The following is an 18,723-nucleotide window of genomic DNA, read 5'->3' on the forward strand; positions in this document are numbered from 1 at the left end:
AAAACTAAATCTTGAGAACAACTTAATTTTTATGATTCCTTACCAAAAGTTTGAAAACATCCATTAAAAACGATGTAGAAAAACAAAGAAGCATCGGAGGAAAATTTGGTTGTTATAGCTTATATATATTTATTTGGTAACTTTGAAGGATAACACGCATTAGTTGTGAGAGATTATGTAACAAACACATTTTTTTATAGAAGATTATTTCATAACAAAGACATGTATATTTGATTTGGGGAACTTTTATGATTGGGGATTGGAGTAGACGACAACTCACTATTTTTAGGACATGACATGAGATTCAAGATGTGTATTACTCTAACAAATAGAACTATATGTATCTCGTACATTGCAAGATTCAATTAAAAAAAATGATTGCAAGACTAACTAGTCAACTTACTATATAGGAAAATAAAATGTATTAAAATGATCGTCTGCTTAAGTTTGGTCTGATTCATTTTTCTAAAGCATTGTTGTATGTCAATATTTGCCACTAGTATCTGTAAAAAAACCAGTAGCACCAAGAAAAATCCATTGCTTGTCTATACTTTTTATTGGTATTGGAACCATCAGCCGTTTCAATGGTGAACTCCGTGGAAAAGATCCTCTAAGCGAGGCACTAGATTTTGAAGTATATTTTCGTTTAGTCAAAGTTTTATGCTTTTTCGCATCATTTTGCAAGAAAAGATCCCCTGAGCGAGAAATTAGATTTTGAAGTATATTTTTGTTTAATCAATGTTATGAGAAAATTTTTCTTCCATTTTGATGTTCTCAGTAGTAATTTTGCAATAAAAACTTCTTTTGACACGACTCTTTAACTAGGAGTAACGTTCACGCCCAATATAACCGGGGAAAGTTCTGCGAGGGGATCCGACGAACGAGGGGCAATGATACTAGCATTTGGATAGGTAAAGGTAAAAGTGGGTCCGTTGTTTTGTGAATCACGGGATTTATCCCGGTTTTTTCTCCGGTAAACCTAGAGTCATTTTTAACTACTCGGTAAAAATAGAAAAGCAACTCTTTTGACGCATGCTTGCAGTCAAAAGCAAGAACTTGAACTGTAATTTGTATATTGTCCAAAATAAGTAAAAAATGCTTGGCAAGAATGATTAGAGTTTATAAGTTCAGCAGGAACTCATATGCGAGAAAGAAGACCAGTTTTCTATGTGTTTTCTCTCTTTATTTCTTCTTTTCCATCGGTTCCTCTCTTTATTTCTCAAACAATTGTTTGGAGATGGATGAAGAATATACATTTGATCACTATTTTAATTATGATCTATATAGGATCGAAGAAGATGAAAGGATTTTTGCTCAAATCCAACATGTGAAAGAAGAAGAAGAAATAAAAGAAAAAACTTTCTTCTATGACCTTGTAAAATTAAATCTTGAGAACAACTTGGTTTTTATGATTCCTTACCGAAAGTTTGAAAACATCCTTTAGAGACGATGAAGAATAACCAGGAAGCATCGAATAAAACTTTGGTTGTTATAGGTTATACATATTTATTTTGTAACGTTAATAATTGGATAATACGGATTGATTGCGATATATTTTGTAACTAACACGTGTTTATTGTAAAAGATTATTGTATAAAAGACACATGTTTATTTAATTTAGTAAACTTTTGTGACTGAGGATTGGGGTAGATGGGAACTCACTATTTTTTAGGATATGACATGAAACTCGAGATGTGTATTACTCCAACAAATAGAACTATATGTATCTTGTACGTTGCAAGATTCGATTAAAGAGAAAAATTTGATTGCAAGACTAACTAGCCAACTTACTTTATGTAGGAAAATAAACTTATTAAAATAATCGTCTGCATAATTTTGGTTTGATTCATTTTTCCCGATGCATTGTTGTATGTGAATAGTTTCCAGTAGTATATGTGGAATTAAAAGTTATTTTAAAATAAATGATGAAAAAACTCGATACGGTATTCATAGTATCTTAAAGTATTAGCTATGTTCTCATGCTAGGTTTTATTAACCAGAATTAAATATCAGATGATTGCATCATCAAAATATTTAAATTCTCAACATAATATATGAATTCAAAAACAAGACTAGAAGAAAAGAAAGACCTAACCCTAGGATCAGTGGATGAAAATCATCAAAACCTTCAAAAACTTAGATAAAGTTCATCGAAGCCATAATAGTACTCGACTTGGACAATTTAAATGCACAATTAAAAAAAAATGAAACCTGACTTAAACAATTAGATAACTCATCCAGTTTACTAAAACAATAAAAAACGTATGAATTCAAGTAATAGATAAGACATCATAAGAAACAGCAGTGAAAAATCAAAATTTATTAAAGAGGCATTGAAAGACATACTTTACTAATCTGTTAAAGTTTGATTGCATCTTAGTGAGAATGTTTATGACAATCTAAGTTAGGGTTTGATGGCCATAGAGACACAGTATGTCACTCTGTTAATGAATATCAAACTGAAGTAACTCTAGTTTAGATTGGAGGAATGATGCTTGCATAACTCCTTCAGTTTCCCTTTGATCGACTCTCTTACGTAAAATGTAAACCGGGACGTCTAAAAATATAAATTGTGATCCACGGAGTAAAACAATCGTTTTGTCATGATAAGTGTCTTCCTCATATTCATCAATAACATGAGTAAAATATGTGTCTGTGTCTATTGAACAATTTCGGTTTTGTTTTCTCGATTTCAGTTTCTTCCTCCTAATGTTCTCCTTCTTATGCCTCTTTTTCTTCTTCAGAACTCTAATTTCCTCTTGCTCAACCTCAGTCGTCTCTTCCCTTTCTTACTCTTCTTTGTCATAAAATGGGAAAACAAGATTCTCAAACTTGCTCATCTTCTCTTAATTTTTTTTTACTATATAGTAACTAATAGGCATATAGAACAATTCGAAGTTCTTAAAATATTCGATAATCGTCATTTTTTAAGTCAAGATACAATAACACAAGATATGAACTGCATTGGCTTATTTCTCCGCTTTTTCAAGTTTATCTCTTGCTTCGTTTTGGATGGAAAAAAACAGGTCTCGCTCCCCTTTATTAAGACCTTCCTTAATAAAGCGCAATTTCTTTAGTTGAACTATATCTGCAGGAAAAGAAAAGGCAAAATGATCAACTTGGTTAAACAACATTGTAAAAAAAAAACTAACTGAAACATTAATATGATATTGAAAAGATATATTACCTCTCGCATGTTTCCTCTCTTCGGATTAGTGTCACCGATCAATCCATGATTAGTTACTCTGAGGAATAGACTTAACAAACGATATGTCGCTCCTTAGTTCTCTACCTCTAACTCTAGACCTCTCAGGACGACAAAGTGCTTGGAGCATGCTTGAATCCCTCTGATAGAATTTAGGGTTTTTTCCATCAATACATGTACAACGTACTCATTTAAGAAACCAAAATTCTGACCACCTAATAAATCCTCAGCGGTGGGATCACATAATATCTCAAATGTCGCGTGAACCATAATATACTCAACATCTCCAATGTCCAATAAATTTCGGCATGCACCATCTGATGCGGTGGTGAGGATTGATTTGAAATTATCGAGTGAGTTTTTCATCATAACTTATGTCGAGTGAGTTGTGCATCATAATTTCTGCATCATTTTAAAAACTAGTTAGTTACGAAGATAAAAGAGTGAATTAACCCTGATTTGGAAAACCACTGAGGCCTAAGTAGTTGCGCCATAAACTAACTAATGTAACCGTCAAAATCAAGTGAAAAGAACACAACAAGCATTTCAAATTCAGATAGAAACTAAAGAAATCATTACACGCAAGAAAATCAAACTGAGAAATCCAAATGTGTATACGTATTTTAACTACGATGAAAGAAGAGAACTTACAAAAACAAAAATCAAAGAATTAAACTGAGTATTTCGCAACAAAGATAAATGAACAAAAATCAAAACCTAACATGTATTTCAGCAAAGATGGAAGAACATAAAAAAATCACAAAAATAAAACTCACCAATACCATATATTTAGCCTTCCCGCCGTCTTATTTAACGCTCGTGATTTCGTATAATATGGATCTACAAATAAGTCTAAAGATGATATGGCTTGACCGAGTTGGATGTAAGCGCTAACATTGATAACCTTTAAAAATTCCACTTCAATATAAATAACACATTTCCTCTACCACCCGACACTAAGAAATCAATCCCGAAAAGATAACCGAAACGGAGGATCATTCCAATAATAGTTGTGCCATGGGATTTAATATGAAACCCTTTAGAAAAATCACGAAGATGAGTATGTTTTAACTCTAGATTAGAAGAGTGAAATAAAATTTGTAAATCACAAAGAGAAGTATGGTTAAAATTTCAGACATCTTTGATAAAAATATCTAGTTCCAATGATATATGACATAAAGTTATAGTTGTTTCTATAGTTGGAATAGTAAATATTTTCAAAAAGCTTATCAAAAAGTTATAGTTGTTTCTATAGTGGGAATAGTAAATACAAACTACTTTTCTACATCTAATTATAAAGATAAACAATATAATGCGGAAAGGGAAAAACACAAGACACCTGAAGTTTTTTTAACGAGGAATCCACAATAGCAGAAAACCCCCAAGACCTCATCCATATTTGAACACCAAACTCTATTAATCCTCTACGGACACTAGCCTCAATTGAGACTGAAACGATCATTCAAGAGATTCAGCTATAGTCGCGCTTCGTACGTCTCTTGAAGTCACAATCCTCTACGCAATTGATTCCTTTAGTTGACATCCTTTACAACCTAAGAGTTACTTCAAACTAAGTTAAGACTTTTGATATCAATCTACCTCTAATAGATAAGCCTATTTGGTTTCCCGTTTATATCAAAGATCAAGCCTTGGAAATCTATTTGCAATAGACAAAGCTAGCAAATCTCACAATCCAGAACATTTACACTCAGTTAGATGAGAAGCCTGAATCTTTAACCACCTCTCAAGAACAGAATTAATCAATTAAGAAGATTTTTCAGATATCTATCTTGAGGAATCACACAGCCTGAGACGAAGAGAACTTTGTAATTTTTATCCATCTTGCCTGAAAGAGATTACGAAAACCTCGATAACAGAAAAACAAGATCGGGATACATGAACTATCAAGGTAAAGATAGTTGGACCTGGTTTCACGAATCCCCAAGTGAAGTATTTAAGTCATAAACCTAATTATGTTTCTCAGAGGAAACATAGGTCAATTGAGGATAACTCTAGCTATCAACTAGGACACAAAGTGTCAGGGATTGAATTTCCCAGTTGAAAGAGCATCTCTATTTATAGAAGTTCAAGACTAAGGGTTACTTAGAATTCAAGCTAAGATAACTTGAGATTCAAGTAAACATTTTCTCTGTTTAGATGAAACTCTAATTAGTGTTTCAACTAAGCATGTGAGAGTTACTCTTGAAATCATATAGAAGAATATATACAGTGTTCCAGTTACAGAACCGTATATAATAACTGTTCTGGAAAATATGCCATATGAACTAATAAGTTATGTGATGTGTATTTAAACACTTAAGAATTTAATCATAATCCACATACACAAATGTTTTAGTGACCAGTGATGTCTTAGAGGTGTTTATGAGAGTCATAACAATGCTAAACATATTTAAAAAATAATTCTTTGAGAATCTGCTCAAGTTTTACTGAGATCGTTGGTAAAACGGTTCGTGAACCGTATAGGCAGTTCAGGATGCAACGGTTAGTGAACCGCGTTCTCTAACCCTGCAGCGGGCTCGTAAACTAAGATGACAATATTTCATGAACTGGGTTAGCTAACTGTAATCCGTTCTCTCCAATATATAAAAAAATTAGACCACCAAAGGAATGGAGAAGGTACCAAGTACACCATAATCTTTTCGATATCAACTTGTAAGTCCGGTACCTTGCGTGAACTAATATAGACATAGACTGTCAAGAAGATAGCAAACCACAAGGTACACACTTGATATATAGTTACTAGTTCGAAGCCGAACCTAACTATAGGGATTAACCCAAGTGTTTGGAATTAACGTACAATATATTTATTTTTAATTATAGCTAAAAATAATAATTATAATTGCAGAAACTAAAAATAAAGACAAATCAAGATTTTTATAAAATGAGGAAACTGCAAATGCAGAGAAACCCTGGGACCTAGTCCAGTTTTGAACACTCTAATAATTAAGCCGTTATAGATCACTACCAACTTTGTATAGTTGAGACCAAGTAAAATACCCCTAGTTACCTAGTTTCCTCAGTATACCTGCGCCTACAACCAATTTGGCTAACGCACGTGAATATTAAGATAAATTCCACTATCTTAAGCTTTTTCTGCCTTTCTGAAGACTTTAAGCACTCATCCCTTTACATCGTCTTCCAAACAGTAAATGACTAATCTGTTTGGTAACCATTCTTCTTCTCTCAAGAAGTTAATCAGAGATATTACAGTTGAGCTTTGACAAAGGATTTTATGTTTAAAACCAATTAAACTCCTTTTTCGGATTAGATCTTCCAAGATATGGATTAACAAGTTAACTAGATCAAGTCAAACATAACTATCAGATTCCGACTCTAAAGAGTACCGCCAAATGATAGCTTGTCGATCTAAACACGACTAGAAATAACAAGTTTATCAAAGATAAACCGGATCTAATTGGATCCTAGCCGATCAAGTTTGTGCACGAAGCAAATCACACAAATATCAAAGCAATAAGAAAATCTTTTTGTCTTCAAACCTTCAATTGTCTTCTGTACCTGCACAATAACAAACTTGATTCCATCTTATGATCGATCATGCACAGAACAAAGTTTGTTTACAATGGATGATCACAAGTCAACGTCAGATCTAATCAGATCTGAACTACCGCTAATCTCTTGATCTGGTTTGAGTGACCTTATGTCAGAAGAGAAGTGTTAGAGCATTGCTCGATCGAACTCACAAGTGTTGATATAACAAGCTTGTTGTCAAATTTAGTTGTCAAAACTATATCTTGATTTCTAGTCTACAATTAGTTAAGTCTCGGTCTAGGATAGTGGAGTTGATAAACGAGCCAGTAATCATTTGCGTTCTACCGTTTGAAGGCGAACATCAACTGAAGCTTTCGGAGAACTTCATCGACAAAAGGTAAGTGAAGACTGAACCACCTATTTCTCAAGTTATATTCACCTTTCTATCCTTGAGATGATTGTTGCATAACTAGTTATACTAGCTTGCATAGAGAAGAATTTCGAGTCGAGAATTAATTATTTAGTTTAAGAATTTCTCGAAATATAATGACTAAGCTTAATGAACATTTGTTCATACTTGATCAAATTCGTTGGAGAACAATTTATTGTTCGGAACCAAATCATGATTCAAGTTTATCATTCGAAAATAGCCAGGAACAATGATATGTATCATTGATATTATTCAGGAATGTTTCGAATTGATTTAGAGAAATATAGAACTACTATATTCGGAATACAAGACAGTGTTATCAGTCTTACAAACTAAGAAAACGGTTATATGTCTGAAACCATATTACATGTATTCGTACACGTAGCGAAGTAGCTATATATTGACTTTCATATTTGTGTAATATGCATATTCGTATGTACATCATGGGAAAATATGTTTGTTTCGTGATCCGTATAGGTATGTATATTCGTATACAAACCATTATGGAACTGTGGTAAGGGAACCGAGTTAAAAATTTGCAAATCGATATGTGAACTGAAAAGTTTTGTAGAGTCCGGAACTTGGTAATTGCATAAGTTTGCAAACCGATTTATGAACTTAAAAGTTCTGTAGACTCCGGAACTCGGTAATTGCATATAAGTTTGCAAACTGGTCCACGTACTGTGACTTTCACGAACGATTCAAGTAATTTTACTCTGAACATTTACAAACTATGTCGATCATGATTCAATTGTGATTAAATTATTTCTATGAAGTAATTTGCATTTGATAATTTCTCTAATTAACACTAGACTCACTTGATCACATGATTGTGACTCAATTTTAATGTCTTAGTGAACATGAAAATGAGTGTTAAGCTTTTAAGTTCAAATACTAGTTTCGACTAACCATGTTGAACATAGTCTTTATACACGGTTCGGTTATGGTTTACCTAACCGTAGTGTATATCTTGTATATGTGATTAAGACTCAAAACTTTCATCTAAATGTGGTCAATGTTTTCTTGGTTCCAAAGCTATCTTAGCTTAAACCTAAAGCAACCTAAGCTTTAAAGTCTATATAAGGAGAACTCTTGGAAATTGGGATCTTTGAATCCTAACACTACTTTTTGGTGTGTCCTAGTTGTATCTAGAGTCATCCTCTCCCGAAACCCTTTGTAGGGTTTAGCGACTACAAAGACTTCATTGAGATTCGTAAAGCCAGGTCCAGTTATATTTTATCTTGATAACTTGACTATCCTGATCTTGATTGTTTGTAGACCCTTGCTACATCAATCAAGATAGATAGTAATCAACAGAGTCTCTTTGTCTCATACTTTGTTGATTCCACAAGTTTTATATTTGTGAGGTGAATAATAATCTAGGCTGCACCTCGGGTTGCAAAAGTCCGGATTTTGAGGCTAGCCATACTTTTGTCTAAGTTTCCATCGATTTCCATCACCTGGATCTATCGTTTGATCTGATCATCCTTTTAGATTGTAAATCAGGAAATCAAATATAGACTTAATCTGCGGGAGGAAGATTTGGTTTAAAGTATTCAATTGAGTTGAAGCAACTCTTAGTTGTGGGTGAGATCATATAAGAGAATCAATTGCATAGAGTTCTGATGGGATTCAAAAGCGTGTAAGGAGCGCGACAGTACCTGAATCAGTGGTAGACTGAGTTCGGGCTCAACTACATTCCAGGCTCAAGTTAATTGGTAGTAATATAGTGTTTGTAGCGGCTTAATACAGTTTGGTGTTCAATCTGGGCTAGGTCCCGGAGGTTTTCAATATTTTCGGCTTCCTCGTTAACAAAACTTCTAGTGCCTGTGTTATTTCTTTTTTCACATTATACTGTTTATCTTTATAATTGAAATATCACAGGTTGTGCGTTGATCACTCACAGTAGCTAGGTCCAACCTTGTTAGTTGTAAAAGACTTGATTTATCCTTGGACATTGGTATTTTGCACCATCCAAGAACTCTCTTTGTAGTTAGGTTCACGGATTCAATTCTGTAAACGTTCTAACAATAAAAGAGAGAGATATAACTTTAGGCACTTTCCTTGATTTATTTTTTACTCTCGGAGTTGTGTTGAGTTTGTCCATACAGATTGCCAAAAAAAAGTTGGTGGTGTAACTTGGTACCCCCAGCACTCTCAGTTGGTATCAGAGCAGGCAAACACGTTAAGACATAATAAGTATGTGTTTGAAGCAGTCTGACTATATGGACAGGAGTGCAATCTTTATAAACGTACCGCCAGCGTTTGATGGATCATATTACTTATGGCGGAAAATTTTTATGCTTTCCTTTCTACAAGCCCGTGACTTTTAGACATGGAAAATTGTAGTTATTGGTTATAATGCACCAACACTTGTTGTAGACGGAGCTACTGTTGCAAAGCCATTGATAGAATATAGTGAATCTAAGATAAGTGTTGTAAATCATAATTCAGATGGGTTAAACGTTATTAACCACGCCATAAGCCTAGATCTCCAGCACCATGTGACTTCGTACACCAGGTATAAAGATGCTTGAGATATCTTAGAAAATGTATTCGAAGGAGATACCTCGGAGAAAGTTGTTAGGCTTCAAAACCTAATTTTGACTGTGAAAACCTCCGCATGACTGATGAGGATTCTTTTGAAGAATTTAATCAAAAGTTATCTAGTATTGTTAATGATTGTTTTGCATTAGGGAGGACTATCTCCTAAAAGGAAATTATGATGAAAATTCTTCGATCCTTACCAGCAAGATACGAGTCTAAGAAACATGTCATCATAGAAGGAAATTGTTAGAGCACTGCTCGGTCGAACTCGCAAGCGTTGTTATCTCAAGCTTGTTTGTCAAGTTTAGTTGCTAAAACTATAAGTCTTGATTTCTAATCTACTTATAGCTAAGTCTCGGATTAGGACAGAAAGTGTAGTTGAGCATTATACTTCACGGCGTTCATCGATTGAAGATAAATAACTACTAAGGGGAGATTGTGGAACTTCATCAACAAAATGTATGTGGAGACTTGAACTCATCTATCACTCAAAAGTCTATCTACTCTATCTCCTATTTGAGACAAAAGTCGTATAGCTATATAGACTTTGATTATACACATTTGATATTTCGAGCTGAGTCTAACGTGCTTACATATTTCTCGAAATATGTGTTGGTAAGCTTTCGCTTTAACCAAGTTCATCTTATATTCTTGATGAAAGTCAAAAGATGATCATGTGAAAATCGCCTGGTAATATCTTACATGATTTATGTAAGACAGTCATTTGATGTATACTCGGAATGTTTGGTATTGATCATTCGATCACTTAAAAATTGCTTCGAAGCTAATAGTTTGTGTGAGACAGCTATTGTCGTCTTCTAATAATGTTTCAATGATTGAAATGGGAGTTTAGAAATATTAACCATGATTGGGTATAACATAGTATGCGTACTTGTATGCTATCTGTTGCAAGTTATTCCAAGTCCGGGAACCATAGTATGCATACATGTATGCGTACTGGTTGGTTTAATGAAAGTCCGGGAACTTAGTATGCATACCCGTATGCGTACTGGCGTAAAGTTCATGTCCGGAAAATTCAACTGAGTTTGGAAGGTATGCGTACTCGTTCGCATACTGGCGACCCAAACTTAGTCCGGCCACTTAGGTATGCGTACCTGTTTGCATACTTGAGTAGGTTATGTTTTAAAATCGGTTTGTTCATGAACTAATACATTTATATATTAAGAAATGCAATCTTTTGCAAACCGTGGCTATAATGTTCATGAATAGATTTGAGTGAATTAAAATCGATTTTTCTATAATTGTGTCTTGTATACTTCTATGAGAATATAAACAATTGAACAACTCTAGAACTAGTGTCATTTGAGTCATGTGAACTAGTTATGGTTGAGATGAGCAAGGTTGATATGAAAGTGTTCATATGGCTAAATTCGGTTAACTATTGTTGAGCCAACAAGGTGTACACGTTTAGGTACGGTTACTCATATCTAAATGAAGTCACTTTTCATTTGTGTGTAAAAAGCTAAGTTCGATCTGTAATACCCTGTATTTTAGTTACGGTTTCGGGTCAGGTTATACCCTCTAACTTGTTATTTAGGTTGTTGTTCTTTGACCTTATCCTAGGTCGGTTGCTTGAACTAAGAAAACTATAGGTGGAAATAGAGTCATTTTAATAAATAGATAAAATTAAGGTAAAATGAAAAGATAAACAAAATAATAAATTTGTATATTAGTGATAGTTTTAATATTGTATTAATATAGATTTTATTATAATTAAAATTAGGAGAGAGAGTTAGAGGTTAGAGAAGAAAATGCTAGAGAAAGAGGAGACGGAGATGGATCTAGGGTTCTTGAGTAGGAAGATTAATTATAAAAATCAGTAGAGGATCAACTCAATTGAGGTATAATGCTAGACCCTTTCTCTTTTGGTGTTTATCTTTGGTGTTTGCTTCATATGTCTTTGTATTGTTAGGTTTCTGTAAATTATTTAAATAAATATATATGTTGTATTGATGATCAGGCTTCTCACTTTCATAGATAACATGATTAGGTACCTCTTTTTAAAGTTTTAGAATTTTCCAGCATAAATTCACCGTTGAATGTTTCTTGTAATTTGGATCATAGTTTCTGAAATTCTGGACAGTTTCATTTTACATTGGTTTTGATGTTCTTAGGTAGTCTTAATGATATTAAAATGATTTGGAGTCTTAACAAAAGTTGTAGATAAATGTATTATATTTCATTATACTTTGGGTTTTCTTAATTTGAGACTAATATCAATTTATGGTGAATATTATGGTAAACTGGTGTTATCTGCACAAATTTCGTGATGCGTTTGTAAAATCATTATCTTTTTATTGAGCCGTTAGTTTGAAGTGAAATTTGGATATGTTATAAACTATGGTATCATGAATGTTTAGTAAAACTTTTAGGTAGATCGGAAAATGTTATCACCTGAAACACATGATGTAAAATGTCTGCAGTTAGTATGTTTGATTAAATGGTTGAAAGAAATTCATGTTGTTAAGCCATGGTTGCTTACTTGCTTGTATTGTTTGTAAAAATAATTTATAATATATAGAACATGTTTCATGATAACGGCGGGTAATGATCCCCGAGAGTTAAATTGATAATGATCCCCATGGGAACTTGTGTGTTCCCGACCCGATGGCGGATGTCTGTGCCGATAAACGATAGGTGGTGTACGAACCAAGGTTTTCGTACTGTGAATGAAAGGGTAATGATCCCCGATATCCAATGAGTATGATCCCCATAGTAACTTTCGTTCCTGACCATCGATAGAGGCTGTCTGTGCCGATAAACGATAGGTGGGTGTACGGACCAAGGTTTTCGTACCGTGAACTCAAGATTTTTTGGTGAGATGTGTTGAAATATAGATTAAATGATTTGTTGGAAACATAATTGGTTTTATGAACTCATGATTTGAAACTTAAATGGATGAATTATGAATTGATGTGTTAAATCCCAAATGGATGATTAGTAAACTCATGTTTTCTCTGTGTATATTAATACGTACATAGATGTATTAAATCATTGATGAATGAATTGTTGACAATTATTTTGGTATTGTAAACTCATGGTTTGTCGGTGACAATATTAATTTGTGAATCGTTTGTTGAAATCTCTATTGAATGATTTGTGGAAACCTTATTGGCTTTATGAACTCAAGCACTGAATTACGGTTTGAAGTATTTGTAGAAAATATTGATAGTGTTATGAATTCGTGTGTGAAATCTAATTGGATGAGTTATTGAAAGTATTATTGGTATTATGAACTCGTGATTGAAGGATGATTTGCTGATATAATATTAATATTGTGAAGTCTTGTTTAGAAATCTTAAGATGATTTGTTAGAAACAATATTTTATTGTGAATTCATGATTAAACAAATGAATTGAATGATTTGTTGAAAATAATATTTGTGAGGTAATGTTGTTGGTTGAATATATTCGTTGAAGTTGCACTAAATGATTGACATCCTTGATAAAATGATTTTGTTATCGTACTGTTATTCCTTGATGAAATGATTTTGTTTTCGCATCTTTAGAGAATAGGGGTGCATTCTATTGAGTTGTCATCTCACCCCAATTGACAGCCTTGCAGATTTATTAGAGTGGCACAGCGAAAGCTAAGAATGAGTAGCTTAATGATTGAATTGTGTTATTGTATTGCTTGAAATGTAAATCTTAACTGAAATGTTGTTAAAGATATTCAGTAAATTCATACGAATCAACTCATGTATATAAAGATTTAATTATGTTTCGTATATGAATAAATTTTTTAAGTTTCTATTCTGACCCGTAACACTTCGAGTTCGGATCTCCATATGGGTTTGACCCTGGTCCAGAACTCGGGGTGTTACACGATCTAACAGTTGAAAGATTTTAGCTTGAGTCTAATCAGGTTTTCATCTAACAGTGAATATTGAATGCTTTGTTACCAAGGTAACATTGATTACAAACATTGATTGCAAACCCTAATCCCCACACCTCCTGTGTGATACTAGTTGCGACTAGAGTCGATTCTCATTTAACCTAGGTTTTTCTAAAAAATTTAGGTTAACGACTTTAAGACTTCATCGGGATTGTGAATCCAGACCCAACTATTTTCTCTGTAGTTGCGTGTTCTTATCTTGATGTTTTCTATCGTATTTATTAATATTTTCTCTAAGATTTGTTCGAGATTTAATCTACGATAGACAAGATAAAAAGTAGTCACAAACATCTTCGTCTCATCGTTTGTGATTCCACAATATCTAGTTTCACTACCATACGATTAACATTATTCTAAGGTGATTGATATTACTAGGCTTTTCTTCGGGAATATAAGTCTGGCGTATCAATTGGTTCTTATTCACCTTGACTTATCAAAAGACGGAACAAAACTCATAGGTATTTCTGTGAGAGACAAATTTATCTATTCAATAGACTTTTCTATGTGAGGCAGATTGGTTTATCAAGTCTTCGACTTTGGGTCGTATCACTCTTAGTTGTGGGTGAAATCAGCTAAGAGAATCAAGTGCGCAGAGTCCTGCTGGGATTCAGAGGCGTACGGAACGCGACTGTACCTTGACCAGTGTGTGATTGGTTATGGCTCAACTACATTCCAGTCTGAAGTTAACTTGGAGTAGAGTAGTGTCTGTAGCGGCTTAATACAGTGTGATGTTCAAATCTGGACTGGGTCCCGGGGTTTTTCTGTATTTGCGGTTTCCTCTTTAACAAAATTTCTGGTGTCTGTGTTATTTATCTTCCGCATATATTTGTTTATATAATTGAAATAGCACAAGTTGTGCGTAGTTCAATCAATTAGATAATCCAACCTTTGGTTGTTGATATAAATTGATTGACACTTGAACATTGGTCTTTGGTACCGTTCAAGTTGTTTCACATAATAATCAGGATCGCGGATTTCTATCTATTTGATTTGCTGATCACATTGTGAAACAGAGATACAACTGTTGGATATATTTCCATTAATTGAGCCTGACTGTCTAGTTGATTCTCTTGGAATTTTATTGGAGTTTGTCCATATAGATTGCCTAAACGAAATATTGGGTGAGGTTGTTATACCCCCGCTTTTTCAGAAATAACCTTGATACACTTTCAAGAAACACTCTTGTTGGAAAGTTAAAGATATTTGATCATGAACTGCAATCCAAAGCCGGAAAGGATATTGCGTCCAAGGCACTGAAAAACACTAAAACCTTAAAAATTGATAGTGTTGACAACTCTGGAGATGATATTGTCGATCCTGATTTTTCAGATGAAGATCTGGATAACTCGGTTTCATTGATCACAAGACGGTTTATAGAACTTCTTAGGAAGAGAAATAAACGATTCTCCAGGGACAAACCTCCAATGTTAGCTAAGCCACATAATCGTATTTCTGCTAAAAACATAGAATTCAGCGATACTGATGATAAGGATATTACACAGTGCTTCAAGTGTAAAGGATTTGGTCACCTTGCCGTTGAGTGTCCAAATCGAAGAAAATACACTGGAAATAAGAGTTTGGCTACGACACTTGATGAAACCTCAGATTATTATGATTCCGAAGAGGAAGAAAATTCAAATGTAGCATTCTTGGGTGAAATTGTCAAATTTGATAATTGTAGCAATACTCATATCAATCTTGATAGTTTAATTGATGATTTCATCAAAATTATTGGAGAATGTGATGGATTTTTCAAATACTAATGAGAATTCTAATATTATTTTAGGTATCATGTGTTTAACCGCCAAAGTTGTTCCTGAAAAAATCTCAAATCTGACATGTCCTTGTTGTACTAGTAAAGGTCTCGGACTCGCACAATGTTTTAAATACAAACATAAACTAAAGTATGTAAACAAACTGCAACAAAGAGCTAGTCGGTCGTAAAATGCACTTAAACTTGTTCAAAATTCCAATACCGAGGTATACAAAGTTAACTCTTCTTCTTCTAAAAGATTGATGGATACGGAAAATTTTCAAACAAAGAAAAGAGTTCGGACTAAACGTTCCGTTCTGAAGGATATTGTCAGTTCTGTGCAGGAATCTGGTGGGGAGCAGTCTTGTGCTCACCTCAACACAGTCTAAGTGTGTTGAAATATGCATCTTATTGATGAGTGCCAAATATTGTATATATTTATCCCTTTTTGTTGGCATTTAACTCATCTTTTGTGCAGTAATTCTACATTTTATCCCATATTCTGTATTTTCATTGTTTTCAAGAATAAATATTTTTCTTACTTAATTTTGCATTTTTAGGTAATAAATAAAGTCTGGATGACTTGCGGAGCGGAAAAGAGCTGAAGAGTGGTGAAAAGCCGGAAGAAATTACGCAAGGAAGCCGCAAAGAATGGAGCGCACGTCCAAAAAGCTAGGAATGGGCTCAAGAAGGAAGAATTGTTCTTAAAGAAGATATGGGCTTGGCATACCCAAGGCCCAAAACCCTTACCCAAACCCATTTTCTATATCCATACCCGCCTCCATTCTCAGCCGTTAGATTGGATCCATCTCATCATCCAATGGTCGCTTCTTCATCGTTCATCAAAATCTGAAGTACCTGCAAAACACCATAGTGCCTAAATTCCAAGCCTTCAGATTAGATCACATTTAGATCCTACGGTCGCTTCTTTGCCTGCGCATCAAATCTCGATACTTCCGCTTAACACTTCAACACCTAACCCCATCTAGAGCCGTTAACTTCGTTGTATCAAGACATCCGACGGTCGATACCAGCCTCTTCAGGCGGAGCCGTCCGATTCACCTACCAGCTTCGATTCCAGTGGCTCAGCTTCGCCAACATCTAACTTTGATGCGCCCGCTCAACACCCTAAAAACGGATACCCTATACCCTAAACTGTCGACCCATTCTTCTCCTATTTCTTTCTTCTTCTCCTCCACCCGACAGTTGCAGAGCTGCAACTGCAACACCCATTCCGCCACCATACCTCTGCCACAACCACACCACCTTCTTTATCATCACCACCACCTACCGCACATGGTAACTTTCAATCAACTTCATCAACATCACACGATTTCAGTGACGTGTGGAATTGATGAGAATGATTGCATGTTATCAATCGAAGCTAGAAAAGGCATGGGAAGGAGCAGTGAAGTCAGAGGAAGGATGGGTCAGCGATTGATTGAAGAAATTGCGCCATCAAAGTAAGATTTTACGAAACCCTAATTTCTCAATTTTTGGGATTTTTATAGAAAACCCTAATTTCTGTTAGGAGAAGCAATGAATTAGTTATGGGTTCAATTTGTACTGTCAAAAATTAGGTAAATCATATACCTAATTTCACTGTTTGAATTTGGGTATTTTTCTATAAACCCTAAATTGGGTATTGGGTATAAAAGGGAACTGTGGGTTTGTGTGTGAGGTTTTATGCCTGGGTTAGCCAGTGTGTCACCCAAGAGCACTGGAATAGCCAGTGTCTCAAGGGTTAGTGTTTAATTTTCAACTATTTTTATGTTTATTCCATTACTCTTATTCAGTTTCAATTCAGTTGCTGTTTTTGTGTTTCAATTCAGTTCATGTTTTTGTTTTATGTCTTCTGTGTTTGTTTATGTTCAGTTCAATGCTATGTTTAGTAATTGTTTGTTGTTGTTGCTGTTATGTGAGTTCTCATGTGTATGTGTATAGCTAGGCTGAGATGATTCCTTAAGTCACTGTTAGTGGTGGAATGCTAGGTTATAATTCATGTACATTGTTTTGATTGAGCAATGGAGAAATTAGTGCTCATAGCAAGCTTATTCTCTTTCCATTCCATTTGTATGCTTAGGATCATAAGTTGACCTTAGCTGTCACTTAGTTCCATTAGGAATTCAACCTAGAATTACATTGTCTGGCTAGGTCACAAGGTGGATTCATAACCTAGTTGTGATGTTTACTGTTTTGTGTGAATGTTAGGCTAAAGCCTTTGAAGCATTGGATTGATTGAGCAGTGGGGAGAAACTAGTGCTCACTAGTGACTGTGAGCAAACTGGTTCTCTCCCCACCCTAGTAGTATGCCTAGGCTCACCTTCACCATTTCACCTTCACCATCTCCCCTGCCCTTGGCTTAGGCCTTGGTTCCATTGTTCTCTGCTTGTAGTTTCATTGTACTGTCACATTTACTTCACTATTACCTTGTGTTTATTGTTTTATCATCCATTGCCTCATTATTTCACTACTATCTTCATCACTTTCACAATCTTTTGTCACTGCTTTGTTTAGTGCATTGTTGTTTAGTTCTTTGCTGTTTAGTCATTGTCTTGTTTAATTTTCTTCATTGTCTTTGCCTTAGGCTAACTGCCTTTGTATTATTGCCTCACTGCCTTCTTCCTCTATCTTTGTTGTTTTGGCCTAGAGCCATTGTTGCTCACTGTTACCTGTCTCTCCTGGTCACTTCTTTTCTTCTTGACCAAAAACTCTCTAAGCCCACTGTCCATTGTTTGTACAAACTGAAGCCCAGTTCACTGAGGCAAAGACCCAGTTCAATCCAAAGATCAAGCCCAGTTCAATTCACATCAGAAACCAACTGAACCTAAGTTCAGCCCATCAAAACCACTGAAAGCCCAACTCATTCCAAGGGTATTCATAACCCATTAGCACTCAAAAGCCCATTGATTATTCATAGCCCAATAGCAATTTAGAGCCCAAAGTAGCTAAATACTCCAAACACACCCAGTCTCTGTGGATCGACCCGTACTTGCACGAGCTACAACCGACGACCGTGCACTTGCGGTATTACTGTAGGCCCCCGTTTTCATTACGCTCATATTTTCACCCTCCTTGGGGCCCACCAAGTTTTTGGCGCCGTTGCCGGGGACTGGTGCTGTGTTTTTCTTGTAGTTTTATTAGCTATTTTTGCATTTCACTGCATAGCATTTGCATCTGCATCTGCTTCACTTCATTTGCTGTTGGACCTGCTGTTCTGAACCTGTTTTTCCTCTGCTGGGACGCCACCAAGGAAAAGAACCAAAGCCCAACTGGGTTTTTGCAACAATATCAGAGCAGCTGGGCTGTGCTTAAAAGGTAACCCATTTAAGAGAACCCGAATTGTGGGCTTCCAATTTTTAA

The 18,723-nt window shown here is 34.9% G+C and overlaps 1 long non-coding RNA gene across 2 annotated transcripts; it reads left to right on the top strand.

The window, feature by feature from the left end:
* Window positions 1–11,444: 11,444 nt before the first annotated feature.
* On the top strand, window positions 11,445–13,463 carry LOC113313371. Of its 2 annotated transcripts, none has more exons than XR_003341818.1 (2): window positions 11,445–11,554; window positions 13,278–13,463. It is a non-coding gene; the product is annotated as an uncharacterized LOC113313371 (long non-coding RNA). The 2 variants fall into 2 exon arrangements; XR_003341819.1 differs by having other exon boundaries at window positions 11,448–11,554; window positions 13,270–13,463.
* The last annotated feature ends 5,260 nt before the right edge of the window (window positions 13,464–18,723 follow it).

This window comes from Papaver somniferum, chromosome 9 (assembly GCF_003573695.1).
Source record: "Papaver somniferum cultivar HN1 chromosome 9, ASM357369v1, whole genome shotgun sequence".
Classification (NCBI taxonomy): domain Eukaryota; kingdom Viridiplantae; phylum Streptophyta; class Magnoliopsida; order Ranunculales; family Papaveraceae; genus Papaver; species Papaver somniferum.